We start from the raw sequence: 26,701 nt of genomic DNA on the forward strand, positions 1-26,701 counted from the left end.
TTCTCCCTCCTCCTCGTAACAACCTTTTATGTCCTTGGAAACTATTATCATGTCCCCTCTCAGTCTTCTCTTTTCCAGACTAAACCAATTTTTTTCCAGTCCTCCCTCATAGGTTGTGTTTTCTTGACCTTTAATTATTTTTGTTACTCTTCTCTGGACTTTTTCCAATTTGTCCACGTCTTTCCTGAAATGTGGCGCCTAGAACTGGACACAATACTCCAGTTGAGGCCTAATCATGGGCAAATACCTGGAAATATCAGAGCTGGGCCCCTGCTACCTTGGGTTCTCTGTCTCCTATTGGCCAGCCAGGGTGGAGCTGAGAAGCTATTTGGCCCTGATGCATCTCCCTTCCATCAATTTAAACCCTTCTTGTGCATTTGGGGGCCCCTTGCATCTTTAGCTGCCCGGTACTTCCTCCTTGTTGTTGTAATATAGTGAGCTATCAGGATGCCGTGGGTCTAATGTTTTTGGTGTCAGGAAGGAATTTTACACTATTTATTTATTTTCTGCCTTCTTGATCTCATCGTGGAGGTCCAGTTAGGTTAAAAAGGGTACAAATTGGAAGTTTAATATTAGGAGATTTCTAGGAACTAAACATTCATTAGAGCTTATGTCCACTGTCTAGCATGGGATAAAGGCTAAGAGAAGTAAATGAGACTTGGGATTTTGCTGATGGACCTTGTGCTTGTAGGAAGAAAGGGGAGCCCTTCACAGACTGAGGTTCCATTGGTGTGCTCTATCCCTGCTCCCTTCTGGGTGGGTGGTTTCAAAGAGAAGCTGAGTCCTGGGATAGGCTGAAGAGGGGGTGGCTCCTCTGGATAAGAATCTGGACTGGTTTGTAAGGAAATGGGATTCACAGTGAGTAAAGTGCTTTTAGGTTCTTGGATGAAAGCTGCTTAATACATGCAAAACATACCACTGTATTAGAAATGTTTCTGTGTGTAGTTCATCTCCCAAAAGCGAGCATTATTAAAGTGATGCTTGAGAATATCAATGCTCATGACTTTTATGCCTATGGACATTTTTCAGAAACCATGTTTTCTTGACATACTGTCCTATCTCTAGAATACATCCATCTCTGATGTTCCAGTTATAAATGTAACCACAGGTTCTGATGACACCAACTGAGTCAATTCAATACATTGCAAGAGGCTTTTGATAAATGTACAGAGTTGGCTCTTATTCTGGAAGCATGCATAGCAATGGGACTGCTCACATGCAATATTGGGGTTTTCTATTACACAATACATAGCACATCATTCACATCTGATTTCTCTGTCTTTAGATCAGACTGTAACATTGTTAATCTTGTTATAAGCATCCCATTCGACATTACATTTTAGGAATCTAAAATTTGATACAAATAATATATTTTAATTGGCTGTCAAGCTAATGATGTCTTTGGCATGGCAGTAAAGCTCCCAAAACTGCATTACTGTAGTGAGAAGCTGCTTTCTGTTTCTGTCATTAATTACCATATATTCCCTTTTGTAACAGCAAGTCACTCCAGACGGTGTAGTATGTTTCACAGGTAGGAAAATCCAATTCAGCCATTTAAAGGGGGATAAAGTTAATAAAGCTGAAGTGTTAACCCTTTGCTAACTGTTGTAACACTCAGCTTCAGTAATGCAGTATGCCATATTTTTCTTTAAAAATCAATTTGACCATTATAGCTATTTAGAACTTAGCTTGATCATTTCTCTTTCACAGCATACAGTCATGAGTTGCTGAATTTGTATGTGAGGCCTTTGGTTTCAGAGAAGAGCAATATTAGGAAAAGATAAAGCCACAGCAAACCAGGGGGACAGTTTAAAGAAGCAGATATGCTTAACCATGGACTCACTTTAAGGAGCTGTGAATATTACCTACACCAAGGTATAAAATGTATTGTATTCTTAGTAAATGAGAAGAACACTTAATCTAGTGAAGATAATAAAATGGACACCCTTACTTTGTTTTTTTTCCTCTTACATTTTCTTTCAACACTTTTGCTCTCTGAATTCCTGCTAGTTACTATACAGAGGGACTTTGCCTTTCTGCATTTTATACATTGACATATATATTTTTGATGTTGCTCAGTAATAAATTACTATATTGGGATTTTTGTATGAATGTGGTGGTTGTGATGTGAGCTTTTGGCTAGGTGGTAGGTCTGGGAGGAAAAACTTAAAAATCCAGTTTGGAACTTATTCATGACTCTCAAAGGTGAAAAGTTCCAACAGAGTCTGCTGTGTTATGAGACAAAGGAGTCCCTCAATCGTGGGTAGTGGGTATAATAGGCCAGGGGAGGCTAAGCCTCCCCAAACAGGATACCGCACACCTCCCTTTAGAGGCACGCTGCCAGCCTGCCACCTTTGGAGTGCCACCACCGCTCTGCCCTGAGGTCCCACTCCCATGTCCCGCTCTTCCCTGTGGCCCCATCCACATGGCTCCTCTTTCTGCTTCCAGTCCACCACTTCCCCCTGCGTTCCCCTCTGCCTGCCTCTCGTGCCTCTCTGCTGCTTCCCCTGTGGACCCTCGAAAGGTAGAGAGGCGAGGGGAACCACTCCAGGGAAGGGACAGAGAGGTACAAGCGGTGGGTGAAGGGCAGAAAGGTGTAGGCAGGGGACAGGACTGAGCAGGGCCTGGGGTGGAGTGGGGGTGGAGTATGGGTAGGGCCTTGGGGAGAGGAGGTTGATTGGGGGCAGGCCTCAGGGCAGAGCAGGGGGAGGGGCCATGGTCCAGGCACTGGTGGCCTCCACACTTCCAGGGAGCTTCCAACATTCAGGTCCAGGCTCCCCAAATGTGGGAGTCACATACCACCCACGGCCTCAATCTGTTAATGCACATAATGTTTTCAAGAGGAAAAGAGTGTATGAAATTTTGAGCTTCCAGAGTGGACTCTGTCGCTGTAGTTTTTCTAGAAGCTAGTCAATTACATAGTAAAATATAATTGCAAAGGTCCATATTTTCAAAATAAAAAGGCTCAAAAATCCAGTGCTAATCAGGACTAAGAATTTTAAGACATACTTGGAAGGTCTGTTACAGAGAATTGAGCGCAAGATTAGCTCAAAATGTGTTACACTGTACATGAAAAGAAATATATACATAAAACAAAGGCCACTTCCCTGGGAGCTGACAAATTCAATTTCAGGGTTTTCCTCCATAGGAAATATTATCTCTTACTCAAGTAAGTGAGATCCAGAGTTATAATTGTGATTCTATAAGTGCAAACCTAATATGAGACTAACTCCTTCCAGAAAAGGCTATGCAAGATGGCCACATCCATCTCCCTTGACACTAATAGTCTAGGTTCCTGCAAAGCAGCATGGTGACCATTTGCAGGAAATGCCATTATGGCTTCCTTATGTGCTGCAGAATTACAGGATGTTTTTTCCTTGCTTCCTATTAATGATGATTTTGTGACACCTACAAGAGAGCTGTAGCATGGTGTTGGCCTGTAAGAACAGGGAGGGCCAGCACATCTGTTATCAGGATTTGCTGGGATTTGGGGTACATGATTAAGTGTTGTGTGACTGCTATAAAGGAATGATCCTGCTCAGTCTTTGTAAGTTTAGAGTTAAGGTGCAGCTCTGATGGAAAGTCCTCCCATGGGGACCTAGCAGGAGGCCTAGGAGATACCTTTCCCCTTACGCAGCCTTTTCCTGAATACTTCCTGTTCCTCCTCACTTGCTGAAAGCCAGAAAAATCTGGCCTCTGTTGGCTGCTGCAGTAGTCAGTTGTGGTGTTTTGATTCTGTCATAGAAATACTCAAGTTAATAAAGCCATAGACCCAAGTTTCAAATTCTGAGTATTTCCATGCTTGGATGGCTAGTTGAGAATCATTGACCTTCTGCACCTCTGAAAATCAGCCACCCATATACTGAGGCCCCCAGAATTAGTAGATACTTAAAATTTGGCACAAGCCACTGAGGAGTAGCAGCTTGTGACCTAGGTCATGGGGAGGCATAGCATAGACTAGTGGACTGGAGCGCACCATGGAACTCTTCACAGTCAACCTGTGGAACTCATTGCATCTGTTGTGAAGGCCAAAACTATTAGCTAAGTTAATGGAGGATAGGTCCACCAATGGTTATTAGCCAGGATGGTCAGGGAGACAACCCCAATCCCAGATACAATATATATATTTGTCCATTAATGAACAAGGGTTAATGAGATGGATGCTTTCTGAGTGCTTTAGTTTCACCAATTGATTTTTCAGAGCTTTTCTTGTTAGAAATGTTGTCAGTGTTCCTGCTGTTTATCTAAAACCCTATTCACGAGCCTCTTTTCACTTTGAAGTGCCCGTCAAAAACCCCCAAACTGTACACTTTCAAAGCATAATCTGCTGAAGCTCACACAAAATGGCAGGATGTAATGTAGAAAATTAGAGTTAACGTTGTGTGGAACTCTTAAATCGGAGTTTAAGTAATAATGAGTTTAAAGAAGTGTTGATGAGAGAGATAAGCTTTTGAGTTTACAGAGTGCTCTACAGGTGTATGTAAGCGCAAAAGCTTGTCTCTCTCACCAACAGATGTTGGTTCAATAAAAGATATTACATCACTCACCTATATCTTGGGATCAACACGGCTAAAACAAGACTGCATGCAATAATGAAGTCTGAAAACTATCCACAGAGCCGTGAGCTGGACCCTCAGTGAATAAGACACCACACACAGAGACCTGGTTAAAGCCATGGCCACAACTTGTATTAGCTATGACTAAGCCTACGATTTAGTCACGGAGGTCGTGGAATTAACGGAATCCATGACTTCCAGAGACCTCTGTGACTTCAGCCTGCAGCTGTGGGGAGCTATAGGGTCCCCTGCCACCCACAGGGGCAGGGGGCTGAGGGTAGCCCCGCCTCCGGAACTCCAAGTCGACACGGGCAGCAGGGGCACCCCGCAGCTCCCAGCTGCTGCAGCTCTCAGCCATGGTGGAGCTCCAACACCCAACCCGCAATGTGGGCCCCCGGAGCTCCCAGCTGCCCTGCCACTGGCGGTGTGAAGGACCCACAGATCCCGATTTTGTCACATTATTTTTAGTAAAAATAAGGGACTGGTCATGGCTCCCGTGAATTTTTTTTTATTGCCCATGACCTGTCCATGACTTTTACTAAAAATAGCCGTGATAAAATCTTAGTCTTAGCTATGACATAATGTGACTTGTGAGGAACAGCCAGGTGGCTCCTCCCACAAACTATCTGGCAGAATAAGTGCATTGCAGTTTGCAAACAAATCACTATAAATGCAGAGCAGTCATCAAAATGTTGGTGCCGCTAGCCCCCTCCTGTAAATCCACCCAAGGAGCAGAACCAGAAAGACTTCAAATCCCCCTTTTCTATTTCCTCATGCAAAGGATGAGGTGAAAGTTGGCTCTTTCTGCGCCAGACACTGAAGCCCTCCTGGTGCCATGCAATGCAGAATAAGGGTCCAGCCAGTTGCCACATGATCAGTGCTTGGTGCCATAGTAATAACTCAGGCCCCTTGATACCTCAGTTAACTCACCCTGGACACGCCACACAGGTGGCGCAAAGAATATGATAGCTCAGTGCCCCTCCCCAGAGGAGAGCCTGTTGAAGGTGAAAAGCCCCCACCGCTAACTGCCAGTGTGAGGTGGTAAAGAGCCTTCTTTTCCCCTCAGAAAGGAGCTGGCCGAAGCCCAGAGCAAAGTAGGGAAATCTAGTAGTAAAGTCAGGAAAAAACCAAACCACCACCCCGGAAAGGGTGTGTGGGGAAAGAAAACAGTGGTAAGTGGCAGCCCATGCCCAGGAGGAGCAATGTGAGCTGCCTCCCTGCCTTATGGGAGAGTAATTCGGCCAATATGACCAGGACTGGCCCAATCAGGCTGGGAGGGTGGAAAGTAAAGGTGGCCTCCTGCTCTACCTAAGCACAAGATTACCAAACAGGGTAGAAGGGCACCATTGCTTTGCTCCACTCAAGCAGGGCACTTAGGGCCATGTCTTTCGTTTTCCAGTTCAGCCAAAGCTCTCCTGGCAAACAGTGGAAGTGTGTGGGGGATGGGAGTGGGGGTGGAGGGTAGGGGGGAGAGGAAGAGGGAGATGAGGCCCGCAGCTCTGAAAGTGGGCAATCACTGCACTCTGGAGAAGTTCCTAGACCCTAGTAAGCTGGCACTCCTACAATCAAATTAGTTAGGGAATAAAAATGCTCAGGAGTTTCTTTGGCTGGGAAAATTATTGGAAAAAAGGTTAAGCTGGTTTTGGAAATGTGGAGCCACAGCACAGTTATTCCTTGCGTGTCATTTACTTTCCAGATTATTATAGTTTATATGGCACTAGACATATATGTAAGATAGGCCAACCAAAGTGCACTCAAATTACTGTGTGCAGTCAACATCAGGGCTCCAGATCGTGCAACATTTTCTTGTCATTCCAACATTCTAACTTTCAACACTCCCCAGGTTTGGTCAACAGGTTCTATCTACTCCTTGTCCTTTGGGGGGAAAACACAACAGGAAGGATTGTGACATTGTCTTGGGAACTGGAAGGACTCAAACCAATGCAATCCTCTCTGCTTGGTTCTCAGGGACAAACAGCAGCTGGTGTTTGCTATGCAGGTAGAATACTGTACGTGTGCACTGATGTTCATTTGAAAGACGATTGGTGAAAGTAAAGGGGCCTGAGCAGTTAGCATGAACAAGTAGAATTCTGTGCATGGAGCTAACAGGACTGAGAGATACAAGTCACAGACAAGCAGGGTCTTGGAAAGAAGATCATGGCACAAAGCAAAAATTGAAATTGGTGATGTATGGATTTCATGGGCTGGGATACAGGCAAGGCTGTATTGGTGGCCTTAGTGGTCCATGGTGCCTGAAGAGTGATTAAATTTAGGCTGATATAGCAGATTTTTGAGCCAATTCCTATGCTTCCCCTGAACAGTCAATGAAACTGTTAATGCGAAAGAGTGTGTGTGTGTTACTTTTTACAAAAATTGCATATTAATGCATAGTCTGGGTGACAAGGGGTGTGGCTGTCTCTTGTGTTTCCCTTTGTGAATTCTTTACCTTTGAAGCATGAGGGATATTTTTTCTCTGAAAGTTAGAATCCTCCCCACGTCTACCTGGAGGTGAACACCTACTCCATTCCAGAGGAATGATTTTTGTATTGGCTAATAAAAAACAGCCTGTCCTCCCCAAACTTTTCCCTGTGTAGGAGTTCAGCTGCACCACTGTGGGAGGGCACGTTCTGAGACCTACAACAAACCCCCCTCCCCTTCACACTGTAGGGAAACACAGGAAATAAGTCTGTGAGATATATATGACAATCTGCTCTATGTTATATATAATCTGTACTGGACCTAGCAGGTCTGTGGTCTGTATCTAATGAATTTTTTTCAACATTAAAAAGGACCAAAGATTTTGGCTGTAGATACAATTAGTAGCCACTAAGCAAAGATCCTTATCCTTATCCTACCCTACTGTGTTCTAGACAAAATCATTTTTTTTAATATGGCACAAAATATAATGGGAGAACTGGAATGTGTGCACATGTGTTAGCAAGAACTTTAGACCTATACACTAGGTTTCCAAATTTGATTAGAATAGAAACTATTTAACTACCTTCCACAGAAAGAACAATCGGAAGAAATACCCAACACTGATATCACTGAAGATGCAAGTCAGTAGAACAAACAGCTGTAAATAATATTCAGGTTAAGCACAACTGTTCTTTTCTTTATTAAGTACAATTTGTTTGATCTGTGGTTTAAACAGGGACAGATTAACTCCTGTGGGCCTGGGGCTATTAGATTTTGTGGGGCCTCTGGGAGTTTGGGTGCAGGAAGGGGCTCAGGGTTGGGGCAGGGGATTGGGATGCAGGAGGGGATGAGGGTGCAGGCTCCGGCTGGGAGGCACTTCCCCCGGGTGGCTCCTGGGCAGTGGCACAGCAGGGCTAAGGCAGGATCCCTGCCTGCCCTGGCTCCGCACTGCTCTGCTCCCCGAGGTGACCGGCATGTCTGGCCCCTAGACAGAGGGGCCAGGCCGCTCTGTACAGCGCATGCTGTCTGTGCCCGCAGACACCATCCCCGCAGCTCCCATTGGCTTTGGGATCTGCAGAACTGGCTCTGGGGGCGGGGGCAGCATGCAGAGATTCCCTGAAGGCCCCTCGCCTAGGGGCTGCTGGGACACATCGGCAAGCTGGCGCTTGCAGCTCCACGCCCATGGGGGAAAGGGGGGCACCGAGGCTCGGGGACCAATATCTGGCCTGCAGTGCAGAGACTTGCCGTGGGCTGGATAGAAAGAAGCAGTGGGGTGCATCCGGGCCGCAGGCCTGCGGGGCTCCCCTTAGCCCAAGGCCCTGGGCTGCAGCCCCTAAAGCCCCAGCATTAATCCAGACCTGGGTTTAAAACATCAATGAGTACATGCTACCTGCAAAGGTTTCTTATATCAAGAAAAATTGATCAGGGATCTTCATCACCTGTTTATTATGATAGCCTAGTCACACTCCTGTTGATGCTGTTTATTCAGAACTGTCTTCTCTTGTAAGTATTCAGCCTGGTGACCAAGAGAGATGCAAACTGCCAATGCTTAAGTGTGTCTCAGATGACAGTATTTCAGGATTCTGAGAATATAAAAAGACCAGCAAAAGCCTTTCTAGCAGATCTTTAAAGAGATGACTGTGAACATAGGCTCAGTGCTGTGATAGTTTAGCTCCCATGTGCTGTTGTCTGTTCTGAACAGCTCCCTTACGTCTTCACATATGAGTCAAATAATACTGTGTTTGTTTCAAGGTTTTCAAAGAGGAAGCAGCACAAGCAGCATAACCTGTATGTCAAGAAACAGAAATGAACAGATTCGCCTTCTGCTTTGCTCTACATGCTATGTTAATTGTCTCTCCTCTTGCCAAATCCACATTGCTTCCCTCATTAGTTGTAAATACTGTGTTGGCTCAAAAACCATCCAAACAGACATTTATTTTCTGGTGCTTGTGCTTTGTTCTTCTTAATCTTTCTCTTCCCCTATTAAACTGCCTTTTGTTGTGTAAAACTTCAATGTAATCTTTTTTCCAAGTATGTTTACTTTCTGTGGAGCCAAGTGTAGCAGCAGTAATGGTTAGTCTAAAAGATGGGCAAAGACTGAAACACAAAAGCCAATGAAGTTGTGGGTCAACCCTTTTTCACATTCATTAAAAATCAAAACCTTATGGAAAGAGCCTGAGTCTCAACAGCTTGAGGCCCTTTTTCCTTTTCTGGTTAATATAAATACCAACTTTGCACCACTTTAGCATCTTTCATCTTGAAGCAATTTAAAAACATCAGTTAGTCCTCTCAGTACCACAGTCAAGTGGTGATTATCCTCAGCGGATGGGGAAACTGAGGCAGAGAGTCCTCAGACAGAGTCTGGATTAGAACCTATGTCTCCTGACTTCCACTTTATACTCTCTGAAAGGGAGACAGTGTAGATTATTCTTATATAAAGAAATTTAGGAGGATGTGCCACCCCTGAAAGGGCTAAGCACCTTTCATTAGTTACTGGGTAACATTGTTTTCCTCATGGTATGTTCATCTAGGGTGCATGGACCCTTAAATTGAGCTTAAAAGGGATTTATATGGTGCATGGGCTTTGTGCTGGCCCACTGCATAAGGGTGAGCTTGCCTAGTCAGAGTGTTCTGATGATTTTAATGCTTCTGCCTTGTAGAGTGTGCTGTCAGTCACAGTAATATAGCCAATGTAGGTTTAGTTACTGGTTTAAGGGAGACCCCATCTTCATAAAATAGAGTGAATTAATCCCTCTAAATACACACACTTGTTCTATTTAACCTTCTGAACTCTTAAATAGTGTTTTTTCAAGCACAAGAGGGATTGTCCAGTATTCTACTGTATGAAAGCGATTGTTAAATTGAAAGCAATACCCTATGAATTTCACCTGACCTATCCTTAATTCTACTTGAAGCAATACTGGGAAACAAAAAGAAGTCTTGCCAGAAATTCTTAGGACTAGTATGTTCCACAAATGTCAGACTCAACACACATTCATTTAAAGATGTAAGTAAAAGGGAAGTAATTATCCTTTCCCCCCCTTCCTTATTTCAACAAAATTCCCACAGGAAATAAATTCTTATTGAAGTTGATCAGATTTAGAACTGGGCAAATACTGCAAAAAGTATTCATGGACACTTGTTAAATACAGACTGTGAATATACTCTCACTGTATGTGCCCCTTTTTATTTATTTTCTGCAAACATTCATCCCAATGATTTTCCGCTTTTACAGGGATATTTACTGAAAATATTTGTATGAAAATGTGTGACTAAATTCTTTAGCCAAGATACATGCCAAAAGTGTGCAGATGCCCATCTTGAGCTCTCATTTCCCTCCTGCTTTTAAGAACATGAATAAGGCTGAAATACGATTTTCATAGTTTCTATTGCTGTTACCATAGCTCCTATGAGCCCTAGTCCTAGACCAGGACCCCATAGTGGTAGGTGCAGTACAGACAGAACAAAAAGACAGTCCCTGCACCAATCTAAATATAAGACAAGAGACAACGGATGAATATAAATGGACAGGTGAGTAGAAATGAACAATGAGACAATATATTGGTCACTGTAATCTACAGTGGTCTCTGCACAGCAGCTGAGTCAAACAATTTTGAATAAGGAACAAATTAGTAAAATCAAAGTTTGTTCATGGATAATTTGTGAAAAAAGATGGCTAAGTTTGTTGAATTATTTGTTATGAATAGACAACCCATCTCTAAATAAGAAATGTGGGAGGTAGGATGTTTGATCAGAGGATTCAAACTGTGTGTATATCTTGTATAACCAACTAAGTCAGAACATTATGATTTCTTTCTCTTTTCTTTTCCTCCTCTTCTCCTTATATATTGCAAAAGATAGGGAGAAAATTGCATAGCTGTATGGTTGCCATATCCGTTTCACTTTACAGCAGGGCTATACTGACAGGGCAAAATTTGAAAAAAGAGGACAGTTTTGCAAAGGATGTGACTATTTTTTTTGGAGTTCTGTTTAAAGATATCTGTGCTAGAAATAGAAGTGTTCTTCCTCCTCACATCCCCGCTTTTTCTTTCTGCGTGATCTTGCAGTGAAGTGACAATCTAGCCTGATGACAACTTGCCATGGAAATGGCTGAGATGTCACAATTTCATTGTAACTTCTGCACCGTAGTATTAGGCAGAAGGAGAAGAGTGATCATAAAGTATGTGAAATATGACCCTGTATTTGAAATTTAGCTAAAATAGTGAAAATGTTTATGAGAAAGACAAAGTAGAAATATGCCTGGATTGTTCTACAGAAGTTCTCCAGTGTGTGAAATTTTCTCTTTAAGGGAGGTGAAATTCACCCATCAGAGTAACCACCATGGAAGGTCTTCCAAACCACTGGCACTATAATAGCTCTGTTGCATGACACTGAAAATGGGTGGCTCTGGAACGGAGCTATGCCTGTGGTAAAGCTACAGGGAATTAAACTGATGTCTTTGCGAGTTCCCAGAAAGCCAGATGTTTCAGTCTAAGATAAATAACTTAGTGACTGAGTATATTAAATTGTTGCAGTTCCAAGAGAATTGGATTTTAGTAGAAATGGTGCTAAAAATATTGAAATACATATTTCCCATGGAACCTTCATTTGCTAGTACTTTCCCCTTGCCTTTCTGATTTTGCCTTCTCTTCTTTCTAGTGTTCCTGTTTTGTTTTTGTTTTTTCCTTACCTTTCATCTATTTTAAATTTTTAAAACTTTATTTTGTTTTTACTGTTTTAATCTGGAAGAATTAGTAAGGCAAAAATAGCCGCCCGGGAAGTCCTGGTTTTGAAGCACATAGTGGCTGTTTGCTTTGAAAGTCACTAGGGATGTTCATCTAAATAACAGTTTAATGTGTTCACTGATTTCAGATCAAAGGGCCCAGAAGGTTTTGGGCATGTCCTAAATTTTCTCCATCATCTCTTACAGTCGGTGCCTGATAAACAAGAGATGATCCAAAGCAGTTATTTCTGCAACAAATTCTTGTAAATGGTATGCATTGCAGGTTATGTCTGTTCATGCATTGTATTCAGAAAGAAAGCTTCTTAGCAAAAAAGACTTGGAATTAAAGAACATTTAGTTCTTTAGTTCTTGGCCACATTAAGACCAAGTTAAATACATCTCCTGCTTATTTACCTTAGACTGAATTCATGTAGATTCTCTATACTATACACTGATTAGGTGTTTTCTTTTTCATTAATCTCCTGTCATAATATTTTTGTTCTGAATTTATAGATATCAAGCACTCCAGCTCTAATCCGTAAAGTTCTTTCACATAATATATTACAGGAAGAGATTTATGGTGGTGTGATATAAAGGGTTTTTTAGCTTAAGTTGGGGATGATGAATTATTTAAAATTGGCAAAGCTGTTAGTGAGTTATGCAGGCTGTCCAAAATGAGTGCTGAAAAAACCTTTGTACCACACCTTTGTCCTGTATTCTCTATACTGTATACCACTTGCATTACAGAAAAATTATTTTAGGGAGTTTAAAACCTTTTTTTTATTAGGATTTTTCTATCACTTTCCCTGTAAAGCCAGATCACCTTAGTTACCGTGACCCCAGCTGTAGAAGAGGATGTAGCAAATTATATTTTAAAAGTCATGATAAGGTGCATTAACTTGGGCAGCTAGTAGTAAATGATGTGTGTCCCACTGGAAGCTGTAAATCTCCATTTTCAAAGGTATAAAGCTGCCTTTTTGTAGCACTACAGGCTCATAGAATATTGGACTTTTAACCCGTTGTTGCTCGAGCACTGTGTTTTCCTTGCTCTGGCAGGGTTAATAGTTTGGGGAGAATTCCACATTTGGGGAGATCCTACACCTACATCCATGAAAACAACGTAGGCAAGATCCTCCAGTCCAGCCAAGCTACGTTCAGCATGGAAGACCATGAAGTGGAGGGTGAAGAAAGAGGAAAAGGTGCCTTTGGATGCTGTGGTTATTTGAGCCCCCACTGCAAGTTACAGCAGCCTGACCTACGCTCTAATCTACACTAGAGGCTCACACTCCAAAGCATTCCAGCAGCCATGGATCTCTGAGTCAAAGGGATGTGTCAGCAGCACCCCTTGTTCGATAATCTGGGAAGGTGGAGGACATAGCAGGTGCTGCTAGGCTGCGAGAATCCTCAGTGGGTTGATCAGGATCTAAGGATTTAGCCCAATGAATCTAATGATGTATAAGATCTGAAGACACTGTAGAACCAGAGCCATAACATATTGATGTGGCATTTGTTTTTCTTCTTGATTAAGAGTTTTAACAGAAAAGGGAAACTCAAGGCACAAAAATCTGTATTCTAATACCATTAAAGCAATGACACTATCAAAAAGTGAGAAACAAAACTCAGCTATTGCAGATACCTACAGGCTGTGCGTGAACCAGACACTAAGATGACATTCATAGAACCATAGAATATCAGGATTGGAAGGGACCTCAGGAGGTCATCTAGTCCAACCCCCTGCTCAAAGCAGGATCAATCCCCAATTTTTGCCCCACATCCCTAAATGGCCCACTTCAAGGATTGAACTCACAACCCTGGGTTTAGCAGGCCAATGCTCAAACCACTGAGCTATCCCTCCCCCCCCTCCTCTGGACTTGGAACCTACAAGATGCTTTACACTATTGTCTCCCTTTAATTTCAATGGGAGATTCAGGTGCTCAGCACCTCACATCATCGGGTCATTTGTTTGCAGTGGCTACTCATTTGCATTCTCCCTCACCCTTTTGTCAAGTTATTTCCCCCCCACAACAAACAACCTCCCTTTAACCAGAATGTCTTAGCAGGAGTCTGTTGAGATGAAACCTTGCCTAAGATAAAGGAGCAGTGAGCGACTGGTTTAGTCTGAAAATTATGCAGGCACACTTTATTCTGCATGTATTTCCTGCCCTGCTTTGCAGGTCATCTTAAAAAGATATTCACTGATAGAAGCTGGGGGAAACCAGAAAATCCAGAGTTATATTAGAGGTTAAAAATGTCTGAGGGATATACACCCTCATACGTCAGGGCATAAGCCAGCCACTAATTTCCTAGGTATATGAATTATTCCCTTATATGCAAGTTATTACGTGTATAATTCTCTGATACGGCGTTTCCTCCACCTTCCTCTGAAATGTGTGTTATTGGCTACTCTGAGACAGGATGCTAGATGGACTATTGGTCTGCTCCGTTATGGCAATTTCTATAGCCCACATGTTTGGGCTTTGATACTAAGACATCAGACTGAAGAAAATTGTAAAGGTCACTGTTTAGACAGAGCACTTCTATTTCAGTGTTCTTGACAAATGTTAATGTTACATGGGCCAAACTGGAAAAGAAACTGTACTCCATTTTTTGAGGGTATGGAAACTGGAGAGTATAACCATCAATGAGCTGGGTAGATTGCACTAATTTCCAACAATGTAATGCAGTATAGTTGTTATTTTACTATTTGCATTGCTGTGATACCTAGTGGCAACCACGGGAAAATTCTGCTCCTGTTACTCATCTACCCCTACAAATACAACAATTGGAAAAATGAACAATGGAACTTCAAGTCTTATTTAAAAATTCACAGTAGGCCAGTGTACACAACCTAAAAACATCCTGAATATTTGCACTAACCAGAAATTTTGTTGTGAACCTCAATAGAGGAACCGACTATATTAGGCCATGAACACTGAACTATCCATTCACCCCTTTACTTGTGGAGCAGTACAAGGAAGCTTCCACTGCTCATGCTGTTCTTGGTCTTTGGCTAGAGAACTGCAGTCTCTAGGGCTGTCAATTTTCCTGAGCACCAAATTTCCCAAAATAAAGGACACGTTTTGGGTTAAAATCTTGACTTTTTTTTCCTGGACACAATTTTCCTAGTCAGGCTGAGGTTTCATTGTGATTGATTTCCACGTTGGGAGTACAGGCTGTGCTTGGATTCACCAGCTGCCATTAGTCATTCTTTGTAGGCACCTTACCAGTTCACAAATGTAGGAATGGTGAAAAAGAAATGAATTTCTTGAAATTCTTTGATCTTTGCTTATGATATTTTGTTGGGGAGAAGAGATTTATCATAAATTAACTGAACAATCAATTGAAATTCTATGCATAGTATTAGAATTATTGTTAGAACTGGAATGGTTGTTGTTGTTGTTGTTGGATGGTTTGTGGAAACCGAGCTGGGTCTGTTGCCACTAAGTCTTTAGCTCTACATAATCCACCAAATGTGGTACAGTAGAAGTAAGCAGCTTGAAGCTGTATTCAGTTTTGAAAGGAAGTTTGTTTGATTTCAATGAAGAAAATCTATGACAAACTCACACAATGTTGATTTTTACTGGGTATTTTACATGTGTATTCCTGGTATGTGGGAAAACCAAAACTGGAATGATTTTATCAAATTTTCTGAAAAAATGTGTTCTTAGCTTTCCAGAGAGTGTGTGAGGTTTTTCCCTGTGATACCTGCTGGGATCCAATTGGAGAGTCTAATGTTGAATCAGAAACAACAGGAAAATCCCCCTAATCTTAAAGGTGAGTGTGACAGAGTGCTGCGAGATGGAGCATGAGCCAGCACTCTGGTCAGTATTAGCACTAATTAGATTCCCCCAGCAAAGACCTAATTGATCAGGGCTATGCCTGATTACCAGGTCAGACTGGGATTAGGAAATTAATGAGCTAATCAGCCCATTAACAGCAAAATGGTTTAAAAGGAGCACAGGAAGGAAGTGAAGGAAGAGGGCATGGTGTGGCAGCAGCAAGGAGAGCCTGTCAAGGGGAGTTTCCAGAGTAGAGACACTTCAACCTTTCCTTCCTTGAAAGAAAGGGACAGAAAGTGGGAACACAGTGCAAGGGCATGGAAGCACTGATATGTATCGATGGAGACAGTCAAACACTGTAAATAAAGTACATGCTGGTGCTGCCAAGCAAGGAAGTCTCCGAGTGGTCTGGGATGGTGCAAGAGGTGAGGGTATAGGCGGCGGGCCCAGTCACAGTTAGGATGAGATCACCAAACAGGATCAGATCTGACAGCTTGGAAAGAGCAAACACTGAATCAAGAGGGCAGCTGCCAAGCAACAAGAAAGAAGCTGTTCAGATTTGAAGTAGGCTAGCAAAGGGCTTACAAGTTGCTGAATGTCTTTGGAAATTAGTGGGAGTTGGGGGCACTCAGACCCCTTAGTGTGTGCTCAGGACCATGCAGGCTCAGGTCTCAAGTGTTTACTCTATCTTAGAAGGCAAGTTAGCTCTACTTAGTTTCTCTTGGCATGCAATATGACAGATCCCTACTTTTCTTCTGAAGGTATCTTGAAAATTGCTCTAGTGCTTTTCACCCTCAAGAGGACGGTGTGCTCCCCAAATGACATATATAAAATATCACTGAAATTTAGCCACTTCAGAAGTGGACTAGTGACAGCTGGATAATTAGTGCACACCTGTGAAGGAGTGAAAATTTTGGTCAAGGGGCATGTCTTAGGGACAAGCCCCCTACTCACAATTTTTGGATGTTCAAAATTAGCCACCCTAATTAGCAGACTGACTATCATAGTTGCTGAGTCCCCTATGGTGTTGTGCTGAAAGCTGGAGCAAGGAGCACAGAGTGGTAAATGTGGTTATAATGGAGGAAAATAGATTAATTAGCAATGACCAGGATGTCCAGGATAGTCAGCTTCAACATATTGTGAGACCTCACATAGTAGCTGCTCAAGTGCCTTCCACCAGGCACCCACAACTTCCACCACAGTTGCGGGGTGCTGAACACCTCTGAAATTCAGGCCAATTTCGTCTACGTGACTCAGTAGCACTCACAAACATGGAAGGATGGACTTGTGGGCAAGGCACAGGACAGGGAGTCAGGATACCTGGCTCTCCCAGCTGTGCCCCAGACTTGCATTATGACTTTGGGCAAGTCAGTTAACCTCTCTGTAACTTCTAGTTTGGCCTCTGCCTCATATTAGTGTTGCAAACTCATTAAAGTTTATGGAAAGCTGAGATGCTGTGGAGATAAGTACCATAAAAATGCCTATAAATTAAAAAATATTAATAGTACTAGAAGCTACTTATTACGTGGACACAGTGGCAATGGATATAATCTGACAGGGAATGTCTTCAAGGTTATAATATATTTCTGGTTTTAAAACCTACCACATTGTCACCATGGAAGCTTATTATAAAAAACAAACAAACAAACAACCCTCCTTCTAATGCGCCCGCCCCACATGCTTTGGTGCTTATGAATGATTCAACCAGAGCGTGTTTGCTCTTTGGCTACAGAAACAGTCATCAGCCCAAAAAAGAGGAGTACAGGTTAGCAGCATGCCAAGAGCTTTATTGACGTCACTAATAACCTCATTGATTTTGGCTGCTAATAAACAGGGCAGTTTCCCACTGGTTATATGAAAAGGGCACGATGTGGAAGGGAAATACACATTTTAAGAAGCAGATATTGCAACCAGTGAAAAACAAAACTTAAATGCACTTAATACTGGTTATAATTAATGTCCACGTCATATGTATATAATTGAACTGTAAGCCGATTTAAATTCTACTTAATATTAACTACTCATTTTACAAATTCTCTTGGATTTCCTTATGTACTGGGCCAGATTCTGATCCTAGTTACTCCAGTATTAGAGTGGAATAACTCCACTGAATATACTAAAGAGGACGATAGTATTACTTATTTGTATTGCAATGGTGCCCAGAGGCCACCATCAGCCTCCAGGTCTTATGTGCTAGTTGCTGTACAACCACACAGGAACAGACCTCCCCTATTCTGAAGAGCTTACAGTATAAGAGCTTGATTTTGCAGTTACTTCTGTGTGGATGTATCTTTGCACCCATTGAGAGCCACATTGAAATCACTAGGATTCTGTGGGCGCAAAAGGGGCATGTTCCTGTTTATCCAGTTGCAGGAACAGGGAGTAACTTAAGAGGAGATGCAACGAAGGGCTGTAACAAACAGAGGGAACAGTGAATAAAAGAAATGCTTTGCATAGACTGGTTATATGAACAATTAGTACCTAGGAGTATTAGAAGTAACACAGGTTAATAGTCAAGGAAGTAAAATTAGATTATATGGGCCAAATCCTTGGCCCTGCTCAGGCCTCCTTGTACTGCTAGTGCAGTGCGAAGGGACCTTAATCCCGTCCTAAATGGGCAGCTGAGGATTTGCCCAGCTTGATGGCATAAAGCCAGCCCCTTCTGTTCCTCCTCCAGTTCTGGTGGTGGGAGCGGCATTCTTGGGGCACAGCCAGGGTGCGCTGTTATCCGTGCTGGTCCCACGGGGAAGTCATTACAAGCCAGTGCAGATTAGAACATCCCTTAGAAACTGACCCCAGGATTGGCTTACAGCTGGTTCAGCTTCTCCCCACCACAGCTGGCCATCAGTTCAGCATAGTTGATGAATGATCCCTAAAACTCCAAACTTGAAAAACAAAACATTGTTTGGTGAAGCTGCTAAGCATTGGGGGGAAGGGCATATGCTTATGCAGAGCCTGCACCCTAAACTCCCTCCCAGAGCTGCACCCCCTCCTGCACCCCAATCCCCTGCCCCAGTCTGGTAAAAGTGAGTGAGGGTGGGGGAGAGTGAGAGATGGAGGGAGGGGGAATGGAGTGAGCAGGGGACAGGAAGAGGGGGTTGAGGTGGGGCCTTGGGGGAAGGGATGGAATGGGGGTGGGGTCTGGGACTGAGCAGGAGGCTTGGGGTCCCCAAAAATTTGTAAATCAAAATGGATGTCCTTGGGTTGCTAAAGTTTGAGAACCACTGCTATAACCTATACTGGGTAGAATCATAGGGTTAGGAGGGGCAGCCAGGGTAACCAAGTCTAACGCCCTGCCAAAATATAGGATTTGTTGTATTTAAACCATCCAAGACAGATGGCTATCCAGCATCCTTTAGAAAATGTCCAGTGAAGAAGCTTATTCAACCTCCCTAGGCACTCTGTTCCATTGTCCTATTGTTCTAACCATTAGGAAGTTTTTCCTGAGATTTAGTATGGGTGGCAATGTGAAACTCCATACCAGTGTCTAGGAAAACCTTCAAAGAATCTGTAAAAGCAGTCATGAGAATCCTCCTCCTTAATGTTCCTATAGCAAATGTGGGGTCGCAGCAAAGCTTACCACAGTATCTCTAATATGAAGGAATGAAAACTGGAGAAAATGAACAATTTACTTTTTATCCAGGAGGTCAAACTCTTACATAGTCAAAGTCCAAAGCGAAAGCAATGTCTTGGTAGAAAAGCAAAGGAGCTGTTATGTCACTTGGTGAACATCTGCTATTGCTTAGATCTGTAAGTGTACAAATGCTACCAAAATCACGCAAGAGTGACATCCTTGCAGCCCTTCTGTTCAAGGCACAGACGCGACAACTGAAAGAGTCAGAAGGAGAAAGATGGTCTTATGCATCAGAACAGCTATGTAAATATAATCCTGAAAGTCAGGTGCCCTAGAAGAGGTTAATTTTGTGTTGTCGTCTTAATATTTTTTTGTCACCAAAACGTCACCTTCCCCTACTGTGCATATTCTATGTAGCACATGGTGTATGTAACAAATCTACCCATGCTCCCAGTTTTTGGCTGGTATATTGAATCCAGCATCTGTTACATTCTGTAGGGCAGAGAAGGTGAGAAGGCAGTTCATGCATGTGAGAGAGCAGCGATTCAGAATGGGAAAGGATATGCTGCATAAATCATACTTCTTCAGCCTCTGCCAAGAACAACCATGTCTTTCCACTGTATTGAAATTCATTGTGTAGTCAAACATTCAATGTCTTTTGTCAACGTGATGATAAAACTGCTTGTATGTGTATAGTGCCTGTCATCTGAGGAGCTGAAAGCATTTTACAGTTATTTTAACCTTTGCGCTCTGAGATGGGTATGTAGTACACCACACACAACACAAATGGGGAAACTGAGACACACACAGGTTAAGTGTCTTGCTGAAGGCCACAAGATCATTGGCTGATCAGGAATCCTGACCTCCAGTCCTGTGTGCTCTGGCCACTTGGTCACACTGTAAGTGATAGGGTATTTTCACCAAGGATGTATAAATCTATGGCAATTAGGTGTGTGGATATAGAGAATTCACAGTACACATTGCTCTTACTGTCAGTGACCAATCAAAAATAATATAAAATTGTTCCCTTCTGTTATGCTTTACAGATCTTTGTGGAAATACAGTAGTGCTTCTGTAACATCCATCAGCTTGGTCATCTCCAGTGACTGAACCCAAGATCTGCAGAGCTAAAGCATGAGCCTCCATGTGGACCAGGCCCATGGGGTGACATGTAACACACTGACTAGTGGGTTACAGTTCCATTTTGTTTCTGATGAATACTCTTCCCCACTGCAGAAGGTAGTTCCTTTCCATCCCGCACGCCTGCCCCTTCGGAACTCCGGTTGTGTCCAGCAAATGTTCATTGTACCCGTTTCCCTTGTTACTGATGAAAAGCACATCAAAAGTAATGTTTTGATGAATTTTTTGTAAGCCTCCTCTGTAACTGTCTTGTTTAGTTTATGGTTTTTATATGCCCAATGCTGCGGTATCTCGGATCATGATGGCTTACTGTAAATAAAGGCTCAACAAATTAATCTGTCCCAAATATGCAGTGCAGAGAGCCCCCACTCTGTTTGGCACCCCAACCAAACACACTATATTATCCAGTGTTCGACCAAAACGATGTGTTTGGTACCATGCTCCAATTAATAAATTTGGTCTATCACAGACACTGAATTCCTGGGGACCCTCCATTCTCCAAGAGTGTGCAAGCAGTGACTGTCAGGAAAAATACCTCTGCCATCATAATAAAGCATAGTGTGAGAGTTGGCCCCTAAGAGAGCCATTCCTAGAGTATATAGGATTTACTAGACTAGGATCAACACTGTCAGTTGCCCCTGAAAGCAAGTGGGAAGCAAATGCAATTTAAAGATGGACATAGCACAGATGAAGTGCGCAGATGTCAGACCCCCTAGGCTAAGCAGGCAGACTGCATTGCCAGCATCACCTCTGCCCACCCCAGACTGAGCTGCAGCTGAGTTAGTTAATGTCTGTGTCTTGGACAAACGAGGACAATTCTGATCAAAGTGCAGCCTGATGAAAAAGAGACTTAGAATTGAGTGCTACCAGCAACCCACAGTGCCTCACAGTCTCCCCGGCAGCCTTGTATACATGCCGCAGTGACCATGGCTGATTGGAACCCTGTGTCACCACCACAAGTGAGCAGCTACTTGGTGCTATCCCTTGTCTGCTACTTCCCAGGTTCTTCTCTGAGACCTGCGAGAGAAGAAGAGAACAGAGACTCTAAAGAGCAATCCCATTGGCCAATTTGATCCTGCTGGCATATCAGCAATACTTTGTGCTCAGCCATATCAAAGGTGAATAAATTTAATAATATCATCATGGACACTTGGCCTCTGTCCACTGTCACTAGATCATCAGCTAAAGAAACCAGTGGAGTCTCTGTATCATGGCCAGGCATGACAGAGAACAATGATAGCAAAAATATTTGCAAAACTTATCCACTCTTCTGATATCACTGAGAGAAGAGGAATAGGTATCAAATAAATTCCTTCTGAGCTCCCAGTCAGCTTGAGAATGAACAGCTGATAGTGGAGAAGTGATGGTCTAGGCCTGAACATTCCTTAGTTCAACATGGACAGTTCTCCATACTGCGGTCCCTATTCCTCCAAAGCACACATTATACACACCTGCTGGAGTGGTCCCCATAGTGTGGGAGTTGAACAGTGGATGGTATTTAAACGGTAATAAAGAGTTGTAGTGGGTTGCTTTGTGTTCTTAAGAGCTAACCTAGTGTCTGAAGCTTCATTTAAGAAATGCAGCATTAGCAGAGTCTCTAGTTTAAGAACTGGTTAATAGGTAGTTTATACATAAATACAGCAAGGAAGTTCAAGAGGCAGTGGACTTTGAAAGTTATTGTATGGTGAGCTCTGTTCCTTCTTTTTTTAGAGCCAGCACGAATTTTGCAGGAAATATACAAATACTTCACAGCAACCTTTGAAGGTATCTTTTGTTTTTCTATGCATTCAGGTGCATGGCTGCTTTTATTATCTCTCAAAGTTAGGAAGGTGCCATAATGGCTGCTTCCACCATTGTTTATTCTATTAATATAGATATTTAGTAATTAGAATAGCTTTTATAGTGCCTTGCAATTTTCTTTTTAAAAGGTATATTAGATGAACAGGCACTCCAAGTCCAAGAGTGTTGGGTGCCAATAGTTCCCTGAAATTCTCTTGCTTCTAAGGCTCCTGAGTATAACCTGTAAATAACACCTGAAGATAGATTCACTTTCATTTCCAAGAACTGACCCAACCCCCATGGAGATTATGTGATGTATGTGTCCTCTTTCTCTTTCATTTTGTTTTGTAGCAACGTCATGGATTTTGTTCAGATTTATGGAGGCTGCCTAGACTAAACAACTCACACTGCAAGCAAAAAAATCTACCCAGTTCCATCTATTACACTTCTACCAGGGAGTTTAATAACTTCCATAATTTTCTCTATGGATTCACATAAAAGAGCATGCTGTTTTTAAAAAAAGAGAAATACATTCTCCTCCATCTAGGACTGACAAATCTAATAGCAAAACCTTCAATTAAATGGAGAGAGATTCCTTTATTTTGCACAAGTTCGTTTCTAACCTTTCTGGTAACTATTAACTATAATTACAGAACTATATAATTACAGTATTTGTATTCTAAGCATTCTAACTTCAAAGGTATGTAGCAGTTATTCTAATCTGTCAACTGATATGCTTTTTCTGAAGCACTCTGTAGCCCTGAGTTAATACTTTTTGTGGTAGCCACTCTAAAGGACACGTTTTGCTGAAATGTAGTGAGAATTATTGCTTTAAAAAAAAAGTGTTCATTTCATCCTAAACATAATTTTCCCTCCAATCCTTCAGTTTTATTACCTCTTTTCTTTTCTTTGCAGTAAAAACACATTTACTTAGTGCATGACAATTTTTCTCATGAACAAAACAAACACTTGTGCAGAATAAGTGCTCTGGCAGAGTATATCAAGGGCTTCTGCATGGAGGCAAGGGGAGCAGGATGTACTTTTTTTTAAACTGCGTCCTTCACTAGAAATGTTTTTGCATGAAAATTAAAAGACAGTTTTGTAGAAATGAAAATTTTGCAATTGGTACAATTTCTGTCAGAATGATCTAGTGTTAATATTAGTGTGGGGCAAAGCTCACAAAATTGGTCCAATAAAAGATATTACCTCATCCGCCTTGTGTCTAGCCTGGGACTGACCTGGCTACAACAGCACTCCAACCAAAGTTGGAATAAACATACAAAAATTTAGCTGCCTAGCTGTTTAGCTGACTGAACTTCTCAGGTCTGAAAAACTGAACTGGCAATTTCAGAAGAATATGCTTTTGTATGCAACTTCCAGTTTTTCTTGCTTTCAGCCAGGCCAGCAATGCCACGAGGACTGCCTTTCTCATGGTATTTCGGCAGGTTTGTGGTCTCTGCCTGAACGAAGTGAAAAAGAAAAACTGACAACAAAATTTAACAACACTTCTCAAGCTTGGGATAAGGTTTGATTTCATTTTTGGGCAAAGGTTTTGATTGCTGATTTAGCCAAACCGCTTTACCCATTCCTAATTAGTATCTGATATTATCTCCATGCAAAGAATTCTGTAACCTTAATCAAGTGTCACAAAGGCCACGTGTGCACCTGGATGCTTGTTATCTACCCATCTATCTATGGAAGGTTCACCTGCCACTTAAAATAACATTTTCCAGTTAGGCTTCAACCCTTTATGGAGGGAATCGCACCATTCTCTTCATCAACCTACTCACATGGAGATAGGAGGTAGAAAATAACCCAGAGAGGTGCTCCGTGGAACTGTTGAATCCTTTTGGTGCATCTGTTGTATATTTCTAATGCCACAATATAGTTGGGTAACTCAAACTTCCTGATTCTTGGGGATGGGATGGAGGGAAATGCAGGTAACCTAAGTGAATTATCTGAAATATGTCCCTGTAAATGTCTGGATGAACCAAAAATTATTCATAGTATTTGTCACAGAATAGGTGGTCCCTGTGCGTTGACCAAGTGGAGCACCCCTATGTCAGAGCAGGTGGGCCCATTTGAGACAATTAAAAGGGGCAGGGCTTGGGGAGTGGAACTAACTCCTGTGGTGGGGCCTTGGAACAGGGAGCCAGCTACCCAGGAAGGTTACCCTGGACCTGTTGTTCCAGAAGAGTAGCAGAGCAGGTGGAGAGCTGCACTGGCTATATAAAGACTGGCTGAGAAGTGAACTGAAGAACCCATTGTGGTTTTGCTCATGTGTGGATAGTAAAGCTATTCAAAGGATGGGGCAGTGTATGCTTAGAAGCTGGGGAGAAGCCCTGCCATTGTGAAAGTGTTCTGTTCTAGAGCTAATCTAGGGACAGAGCTGATGCTTGAGGAAAAATGGGAGTAAATTAGAATGAACAAATAAAATTCTGGTCCAGCTTCATTTACCTGACATGCTTAAGGTATGCTCCCTGAGCATCATCCACTTGAGCAAATATTGCAGTGATTAGGCACACGGCATTGGATGTGGATACTTAAAGAAGGTGTTGCTGACTGCCCACACCTATCCCATACCACTGTGTTGATAAGACACAATGGCTCACATCTGTCTGCTTGTATCCTTTTGGTAGAAGGAAATGTTCTTCCTTTTAAGGAACAGAAGTGTTTTCTTGGGGCATATGATGCATAGAGCAGTGCAAGCGATGGAGCAAAGCTGTGGGTTACATACAGTATGTATGAGAATTGAATTTCTCTATAATTTAAAAATAGCCTTCTCAGCAGAGCCCTCTACAGTGGTTGACTAAAGAAAGGGTATTTTGCACCTGCTTGATTTCCCACCCCCCTTCTTATGTCCTGCAATTCATTATTTTAACATTCATTAGTTTAAAAACTACTTTGAAATAAGACAATTTGTCCTGGATTATGGATATGGCTAGGTGAGGGCAAGCACCTTTGTAAGCCTCAGCAAGAAAATGAAGTCTGACCATGACAAAGGCAGAATGGGAAGCTAACCTGATGGTGTGGTAGTAACTAAACAATATATGGCCCTTTAGTCACCACTTCCTGTGAAGGATGCTTGAAATTTGCTTAGGTATTTGGACTGGTTTCTAATAATCATCTTGCAGCAGATTAATGCAGACGGTTTTACAGGTATATTTCCTCTTATTGCTATGGAGACAAATCAGTTTCTCCATCCCAGCCTCTCCTCATGCTCCAGACAGCCAAATATTTGACAGGATGAAATATTTCTCTGTTTAATTATCGTGTTTTTTTAAATTTGTATTCATTAGGAGAATGGTAGACTAGAGGCTGTGAAATTATCAGGCAAAGAAGGCTTCTAAAAATATTGCTGGTGTAAGCAAGGGTCTGAATGAGTTCTCCCCTGGCAGCTAGCGATAAGCCAGGGGAACACACTTCAGGAGCTGATCATGTTTGCATAGATGTCCCTATTCTGCCTAGGGGAACAGTAGATGGAGTTGCTTTGCCAAATTGATCAATTTGGCTGGTTTTGAGTTACAAGTACTCTAGTATTTGAATGCAGGGCTAATGAAACATTTCCCTTATTGTACAAGTAACGGGCAGCAGAACTGTGCTTTGCATGCCCTGACTGAGGGAGTCATTCTCAACTCGCCCTCACTTGCTAAGCAGGGGGTATGGATGCCAAGTAGATAGGTGCCTAGGTGCGGACAGGTGTTCTTACTGAGGATGTGGATGCTGCCCAAAGAGTCCTAGACACTGTTTGAGGGCCCCTCTCCAGTGTGTAATGATGGAGCTGATTAGACTCACTTAAGAGTTTTTGTTGCTGGTTGGTGATTCCTAGAGCTGACATCACTGCTGAGCTAGTCTAGGAGTGAAGACTTAGGCCTTGTGTGGGGACAGTGAACATGGAGACTGCACTGGCTCTGAGGTGCCCTGCTACCTGCTGAAATCATCAAGAGCTGGGTTAAGTGGTGGAACCTCAGAACATGATGTTGTGGAAGCAGTGGCGGCTGAGGACAGTGGGCCCATGGCCGGGAGACAGTAGCCAGGGGCAGCAGAGGTATTGTTCGAGCCTCGTGCGCGCTTCCCCACACGATTGCACCTCTGAACTCTGAGTCTTCAGTAACCAAGGGCAGCCAACTGTGAGTGGGGTGCAGCGGAGGGAGAGGGGAATGATATTTTAAAGGGACATTGATTTGTTGGACTTTCCCACCACAAGGTGGGAAATGGGGCAAAGGACACTGCTCAACACACAGTGAGGTTGGGTTTGCTTATGGTTGTATGCTCTTGAATGTGGTTGTGGTGTTTCCCAGCTTGGTTCCCTTTCCCTTTTATTAAAAGCTCTTTTGTTATACATGGACTCAGTGCTTGGGAGATATTCTCTTAGAGGGGCCCTGGTGTAGTGGTAAATTTCTGAGTTGGGATGGGGCTCAAGCCAGTTCTGTTTTGTATTGTTAAAAGGAACCCCTAGATCAGGGGTCTCAAACTCAATTTACCTTCAGGCCAGTGCCAGTCCTCAAATCCTCCCAGCAGGCCAATAATGTCACTCATGCTGCCCAGAACTCTGCCCCCGCCCCCCAAACTCTGTCCCCCACCTGCCTAAGGCTCTGGAAGGGAGTTTGGGTGGGGGAGGAGGTCTGGGGTTGGGCTGCAGGCTCTGGGAGGGAGCTTGGGTGCAGAAGGAGTGAGAGGTTGGGCTCTGGAAGGGGGTCTGGGGTGAAGGCTCTGGGATGGAGTTTGGGTA

General features: G+C 42.8%; 1 protein-coding gene and 1 long non-coding RNA gene across 2 annotated transcripts in view; one reads left to right on the forward strand and one right to left on the reverse strand.

Moving 5' to 3' along the window:
- LIPC (lipase C, hepatic type) overlaps positions 1 to 26,701 on the reverse strand; it is a 75,279-nt gene that overhangs the window by 25,709 nt on the left and 22,869 nt on the right. The gene's annotated exons all lie outside the window — the stretch shown is intronic.
- Positions 15,117 to 23,083, forward strand: LOC122462056. Its single transcript, XR_006284392.1, has 2 exons — positions 15,117 to 15,471; positions 20,097 to 23,083. It is a non-coding gene; the product is annotated as an uncharacterized LOC122462056 (long non-coding RNA).

Source organism: Chelonia mydas, chromosome 10 (assembly GCF_015237465.2).
Source record: "Chelonia mydas isolate rCheMyd1 chromosome 10, rCheMyd1.pri.v2, whole genome shotgun sequence".
NCBI classification, from domain to species: Eukaryota; Metazoa; Chordata; order Testudines; family Cheloniidae; genus Chelonia; species Chelonia mydas.